This window comes from Macadamia integrifolia, chromosome 7 (genome assembly GCF_013358625.1).
Source record: "Macadamia integrifolia cultivar HAES 741 chromosome 7, SCU_Mint_v3, whole genome shotgun sequence".
Taxonomy (NCBI): Eukaryota; Viridiplantae; Streptophyta; class Magnoliopsida; order Proteales; family Proteaceae; genus Macadamia; species Macadamia integrifolia.
This window is the reverse complement of record NC_056563.1, coordinates 26,973,121-26,981,186: the sequence shown is the minus strand read 5'-3', so window position 1 is coordinate 26,981,186 and position 8,066 is coordinate 26,973,121. Positions and strand designations below refer to the sequence as shown.

Sequence of the window (8,066 nt, the reverse complement as noted above, 5' to 3'; positions counted from 1 at the left end):
TTAACAATTGAGAAATTTATACCATCTCCTATATATCCAACAGTGAAAATTATCACATTTATGCATGCATCATCAATACAAGCCTTCCTCAATGGGTGTGTGTACATGATCCCTTGCACGTCCATTTACCTAGACGTATTATCATTAAATTGATGAAGAAGAAATCTTATGAATTAAAAAGACAGGTATTGACATATGAAACGTCCGTTCATGTCATTTTAATTACATGGGCCACTGCCTACAATTTTTTTTAATTTTTTTGATAGCAAAGCCAAGTTGGTTGATTCAATAAAATATCAAAGTCTCAATCAAGAAAGGCCCTTATCAAACAAAAAAAATAAAAATAAAATAAATAAATAAGGCTAAGGTTAAGAAAGGATGACGCATTCCTGGAAAAGTTTGGCATTCACAGCCTATGTATCACATCTATCCAATGGGACAAGGGACCAATGAGGTAGTCTCACGGTTCAAAAAATCTGAATCCGTCGATTCTCATTTGGATTCTCTGCACAATGTCGAATTCTTCCCGATTCCGAACTCGATTCCGGCCCCGATCTCGATCCTTATTGCTCGAACCGTGGGTAGTGGGGTTCGTAGACATCCACCACAGCTCTGGGTGATGATGACTTCGAACTGTTGCATACATATATTGCGTGCCGTGTTAAGTTAAATTCAAATGTTGACGTTTGACGTTTGACGTTTGACGTTTGACGTTTGACGTTATTTCATATGGTTTTTTTCTTTCCTCCAAATTGACTATTGAGAGACTGACTTGTACTTCAATGTCCTCTCTCCATGTCTCTTCCCAGTTTTTTCAAATCTTAGCTACAGATTCAAACTGACCAGGTATTTGACACTTTGAAGTTTGAACTCAGACTTCTCCAAGGGGTGGCACAAAATGAGGGTGTGCAGAGGATGAGCAGCTGGGGAATTAAGTATCGGTGTTAGTCCACTATTAGGGGTGCAAGTTTGACCCTGATGTCCGAATCTATTTTTGACCTATCCTGATCCCTAACAAAGATCGACTCAAAAATTTTTAACATGAGGGCCAACTTGATCCTGAAATTTATAAAATTGAGTCAGGGTTAGGGGAATAAGGGTTGATGTCTTTTGCCCACCTAGCCTGCCTTGAAACCGGCCTTGATTTTTTCCCCTGATGTTGACCCTGGTTGTGACCCTGATGTTAACCATAAATTTAACAACCAATAAATTTATAACTTTATATTTTTTATCTCCTCATTATTATGAATATTTTTTATTTTTAAGTTATTTCATATTTTGCAGGGTCAGGGTCAGGGTCAGGGTATACCCAGCCCTTGATGGCAAACCAAGGTTAGAGTCAATCAGGGTTAGGGTCATTCCGGCCCTACCCTGAAAAATAAGGGGCAATAAGGGCGGGTAAGGGTTGGGCTGAATCTTAAAGGGTAGGGCCAGGGTTGAAGTTTTGCGGAATCAGGGCGAGTTTAGGCCCAGTTAAGGGGACTCAGGGTTGGGCTAGGGTTTTAAGAAACCCAACCCAACCCAGCCCTGTTGCACCCCTATTCACGATCTTGTTCTTCACAAGAGCTTGTACAACATAGATTAGAAACTGGCTCGGAAGAAACTCTAGGAAGTAAGCTCCAATGCCAAAGCTAGATCTCAACTCCGAGTGATGATCTTGGCCAAATACTTAGTACGATCAAAGTCTTACCTCACAAATCTATTAATGATCCTTTATATGGTAGTTCCCAAGTCTTTTTGATTGGCTAGGATGTCTTCTTTATGGTTGACGTGGTTTCTTCGCCCATTGGTTGATTTACCACAAATTGTTGCTGAGCTAACTAATCTTATAACAGTTAACTCGACCATGGTTTTAAATAACCGTCTAACCCTCATTTGATTAGGATTGGGGGTGCAGTTAAGATCGGAGGCGATTTTGCCAACATCACCCCCTCTATGCTGACATGGACTTTTCCATCATGCAAGGTGAGATACGGGTGCACCAAGCATAATGGGTGTTAGTTCATGCCGAGGTCGAGTATTATGTCCTTGGTCACCATGGATAAATTTCCTCGACCATCAAGCTTGGTCCGGCGTTAGTCGATCAATCCATGGTCCTACTATGATCATGGTATATGTCAGTAGTGGGTTGGTCAACGATGTATCTTCTCCTCTCTTCATATTAGATTCCAAAATTTTAAATTCTAAAATCTCCAGTGATCTCTGATTCAAGAGTAGAATATTCTGGAGACTCTTCCGACTAGGCAAAAAATATTAAATGTAATTTATTGCCGAATCACATAACAATGGACAGAGTTCACGTTAAGAGATTGCTTTGACCCCAATCTCCCCGAGTCCATTGCAACTGATGAGCCCCCTATCAACAATGGATACTTTGACCTGATGAATAGAACTTTAGAGAGTTCAAAGAAAAGGTGATTCTCAGATGATGAATTCTGTGTTGAGCTTGGCCAGGGCCTGCTCCCAGGTTCACTTCCTCTGTATTTGTTCTCACCAAAAAGGTGTGGCTCAGCTGCTTTCATAGATCCCAAGACTGGTTTGCGGCATGTCAACACTTCATCTTAGGGAGATTGTCCCTGCCTCACCTTCCATTTGTACATTGGCAATCCTTTTCTCTCATTCAGTCACTGTTTAAGTTACCCGATCCGGATTGGACCCAATTGGATCACCCCATATCCTAAGCTCTTGATTCTCTTGCTGTATGATTCGGTCAGAAATTTGTTAGTTTAGTCACGTTTAAAATGCTGAACCGTTTTTTCCGTTTGAAACGGCATTGGACGAATTACCCACAAAAAGTCGGTAAAAAAGGGGGCGTGGCTATACGAAATTCTAAAAGTGTATCCATGTTTTTCATGGGAAAAAAACGGCTATTAAAAAAAAAAAAACTTACCACGATTACTTTATTCGACCATCCCCAAAGTGTTATTGACACCGTTTTCTAGATGAAAAAGGGCTTTGGACAGCCAATTATTCTATTAATAGTGCTATTAGGTCATTGTATTTTATTCTTTTTCTCTGATGGTTTAGTACATCTGTTGGGTCATGCAATCATGCATGCTCTTTTACTCTATAAATCATCTCAATGTCATTCTCTCTCATAATAGATTCATGCAATTTGGGCATGACAAAGACAGATCACATATTGTACTACAAGAGAGTACCAATTCCCATAGAAGAGGCATAGTCTTCACTATGTGGAATTGAATGGGAATGCTTTAAGTGAAGTCAAATAAAAGAAAATGAATAATAGGTTTTGAATTTGGATTGAAATGTGAATATGATCTACATTTGTTTCGATAGTTATCTAGATATTTAGATAATTATTTTGCTAGATTATGTTTATATATTGCATTTTTTTTTACACCGTATTGTTTAATTATAAACATTTAAAACATGTACGGTTCATTTTTTTTTATTTTTTCCTATTTTCATCGTTTTTTATCATATTTTTACCGTCCCGTTCATGTTTTAATCCGTTTAAAACGTACTTGTATTGAACAATATTTTTTTGCCGTTCCGTTTTAACTAACAAAGGGTACTCACTCAGAATCTTGATCCGGCTTGTTCAATTCCAATTGGAAACGGCGGCGATCCATATAATCAGATTCCATTCACTAAAACCATGCATTCACTGTAACATCATACTCTTCACTACTGGCAGCGGCGGCAGCAGCAGCATCATAGACATTCTTCATAGGAAGAAGAAACGCGAAGTAAGGCATAGCTTCAGCCTTAAAGAGATAAAAGGCAAAAAAACAGGAGCCAAAGACATGAAAGAAAAGGCAAATTATTGACAAAATAGGGCCCCAAGCTTCTTAACACTCGAAACAAAAACAATATAGAATATCAGAAGCTTCAAATGGTAAATACAATAATACAATACTGTCGTATTGGGTAAAACTGGGCCTTGCTGAAGGTTTATAAATATATACACGGGCATATAATGGTAAAAGATACAAGAAAGAGTATCAAGGAACAGCAATTGAAGAGGGCTGATGGTGCCCCCGAACATGAAGAATCCTTCCCACTTCCCTTTCCAGATTCTCGGTAGACACTACCCGGTTCCGCAGCGGTAGCAGGAGGAATGGCTGTATAGCTGCAGGGGCTTTTTGGAGGAGGTGCAGTGGTAGTCTTGGGTTGTGTTTTCGTAGTATTGTAACCATTGGAAGCATAACCTGGGGTAAAATTACAAACGAGGCAATGGTATCGCCTTAAAACTTAACACTTCTTGATTGATCATATGGAGAGAGAGAGAGAGAAAACATTTAACCACATTATGGTGGGTTGAAATCGTTTGCAATTTCGATCTCATACAATTCCGTAAAATACCACCTTCAGGGGGTGACACATGTATTGATACCAATGCAATGGTCCAGATCTGGTACAACTAATAAAACCTTAAATCAGTGAAGAATCATTTAAATCAGATCTGAACCATTGCATTGGTATCAATACACGTGTCACCCCCTGAAGATGGTATTTCACGAAATTGTAGGAGATCGGAATTACAGACGATTTTTTTCCCATTATGGTACTCAAAGTCAGATTCTGACCATCCCAACACTAATTTTTCACGGTCAAACACAATGAGGTAATTAGTCATGAAGTTCTCTGCACAAAACCAAATAGTTCTGTAAGCAACAATTACCCAAGATAAATGAACATAATAGGATAAATGGTTTTATGCAAGAAATTAGAGAACACATCAATGCAGTTCTCAATAAAGAACCATGGATAGACCCAGAAAAGTAGATATCATACAGTAAATAGATCTCAAAACACAATTAACTTAGCATCGCCAGGCAATCAAAGTTGAAGCTTCATAAATACAAGTTGACGAAAAGTTGTAGAAAGCACTTTTTATGCTACCCAAAAGCCTTAGCCAGGTTACAATGAGACAATACTAGGCTTTTTCATTAAATTTTGGACACTTAAAGACTCCTAACCAGTGTCACAAGCCCAAAACACGATGCACAAATCATTTTCACCTCTGACGACTTGCCAGCTAGGCCAATCCAGGCCTTTTGCATTTACCAGATAATTATACAAGTGCTCTAAGATGGGTTAGATCAAACCAGTGACCCAGTATGTGGGGTTGTTACCAAAAGTAACCTCAAAATGTTTTTTATTGACAAGTGCTTATGTTTATGCGTGTGACAATGCTATTAAAAAAACTGGATGTCTCAATTATTCCCTGTTCACTTACAGCCACAGAACCACAACCTGACTGGTTTCTAACTAGTCCTTGTGTGACAAATATGGTACAACACCATATGTTCTTAAGCCTCATAAAACAAAACGCATGTTGACCCTGCCTAGCGGAACAGTTGAAAATTGGCATGTTAAAATTTTGAGTGATTTATATCCTCTTCCCCTGTAGTTTGCGTTTATTCCACCCCTTTTCCTATGTTTTAAAAAATTTCGCATATCTCTTCTAAGTTCTATCAGATAACTCGGTTAGTAAATCGTTAGTTATGGATGTTAAAGTACGATTCTACCCTTCTGCTTTTACCAAAATTTTTAAAGTGATTTACATCCCCTCCCCTATAATTTGCGTTTATTCCACCCCCCTCCCCTATGTTTTAAAAAATCCCACATACCTCCCCTGTCAGATAACTCGGTTAGTAAACCGTTAGTTGTGGATGTTAAAGTACAATTCTACCCTTCTGCCTTTACCAAAATTTTTATTACCAGGGATATTAAAGTACGATTCTACACAATTGCTTATAGTGTTATTGAGGTTGAGTGTAAATAAACAATATCTCATTACCCCATTGACAAAGACAACTATGGGATCATAAACAGAAAACTGGCCTCCACCTCCCATAGTTAGATTCAATGCGGGTATCGTTAAATTTGAAGTAGAACTGCATATTTTAAAGAAATCTTGATTAGGGTGTCCAATATGAAAACAACTACAAACATCAGCTAATATTTCAGATAAGCAACCTTAGGCCATAACAATATTCAAAAGGATTGTCGGGATCAGATGGATAACGTTTGTGTTGGAACTGTGCATTGAACTGCAATTGAGAAAAACTCCTACATTTAGTATTAGTGGTTTTAGAATCAGAATAAATTTCAATACCCAAAATACTTACACTCTTAGTAAGATGTGCATAGGCTGGATTATTCAAGTATGTGAATGAGGTACCAGTGTCAAAAATTGTAGTGAAATTAACGTTCATGATATTTTTCCCCACAGTTATTTGAGTCACACTGATATTATATGTCGGGCTGGAGCACAAATTTCAAGAGAAATATCAGCATCCCAATCATTTCGTTTTAGTCAAAACTAACACTGTAAATCAGATATATGATATACCATAAGCAAACAAAGAAATGGCCACTCACTGTGATTGATTAACGTTGAATGTAGTTTCTGCTTGATCAGGGCTACCTTTGTCTCCAAAGTTGATTCTTCCAACACCATCAGATCCAAAGCACATAGGAAAAAGAATTCGCAATAAGGTCTGCACTTGATAAAATGCTAGGGACGGATACTATATCCATACCAAGTCCAAATAGACCATTTGGGGCAGCACCATCCAAAAAAGAACCAGTCTCAATTTGACCACAGCTGCTCAAACAAGGTATTATTATCAGATTAGATAAGGTGTCTCCAAACGCCCACATATCAAATACATGGTTAATGGTTACATACGCAAAATATGGAAGAAAAGACGACTTCAACCAAATAGATATGAAATTAGCAAAATCTATGGTAAAATGTCAATAATATCTGTTAAGTTTGTCTCGAATTCTTGACCTGGAAATGTTTGGCATTCACAGCCTATGTATCACATGCATCCAATGGGACAAGGGACCAATGAGGTAGTCTCACGGTTCAAAAAATCTGAATCCGTCATGTCTCATTTTATTCTCTGCAAAATGTTGAATTCTTCCCGATTCCGATCCCGATCCCAATCCCGATCCCAATCCCGATCCCGATTACTCGAAACGTGGGTGGTAGGGTTCATAGCCATCCACCACAGCTTTGGGTGATGTTGACTTCGAATTGTTGTATATATATATATATATATATATATATAGCGTGCCGTGTCAAGTTAATTCAAATGTTGACGTTTGACGTTGTTTCACATGGTTATTTTCTTTTCTCCAAATTGGGACTTTGAAGTATTGAGTGACTTGTACTTCAATATCCTCTCATGTCTCTTCCCAGTTTTTCAAATCTTAGAAATTCAAACTGACCAGGTATTTGACACTTTAAATTCAGAGTTTTCCAAAAAATGAGGGTGTGCAGAGGATGAGCAGCCGGGGAATTAGGTCTGAGTGATGATGCACGATTCTGTTCTTCTCCACACGAGCCTGCACTGCACAACACAACACAACACAACACAGATTAGAAATTAGCTTGAAGGATATTCTGGGAAAGAGGCTCCAATGCCAAAGTAAAATTAGATCTCAACTCTGAATGATAATCTTGGCCAAGTGCTTAGTACGATCATAGTCTTACCTCACAAATCTGTTAAAGATCCTTTATATAATGGTTCTCAGGTGATTGGCTAAAATGTCTTCTTTATGGTCGACGTGGGCTTGTCGCCTATTGGTGGATTTACCTCAACTTGCTGCTGAGCTGATCAATCTTACAACAGTTAACTGGACCATGGCTTAACTTAACCAAAGCTTAGTTAAATAACCATCTAATCCTCATCTAGTTAGGTTAGGGGGTGCGGTTAAGATTGGAGGCGATTTTGCCGACATCACCACCCTATACTGACACGGACCTTTCCGTCATGTAAGGTGAGATATGGGTAAGAGTGTCAATTTCAAATTGAAACCGAATACCGAATACAAAACCAAGCCAAATTAATCCATTTCAAATTCGTTTTGAGTATGGACCTAGGTTCGGATCGATTTCAGTTTAAGGTGTAAGAACCATCGGTGTGAACCGAAACAAAATCGAATTGGAACTGAACAAATGAAAAAAATCCTAATATCATTAAGAGAGATTTTTTTGGTGGCAAGTGTTTTTTTGCAATTTATCATCACATATTTACATGTTAAGACAATTTTGGAGTTAACAATGGCCCTAAGGCCTATAA

At 38.3% G+C, this 8,066-nt stretch overlaps 1 pseudogene; it reads right to left on the bottom strand.

Moving 5' to 3' along the window:
- Positions 1 to 3,614: 3,614 nt before the first annotated feature.
- LOC122084862 lies at positions 3,615 to 7,759 on the bottom strand (annotated as a pseudogene).
- Positions 7,760 to 8,066: the final 307 nt, after the last annotated feature.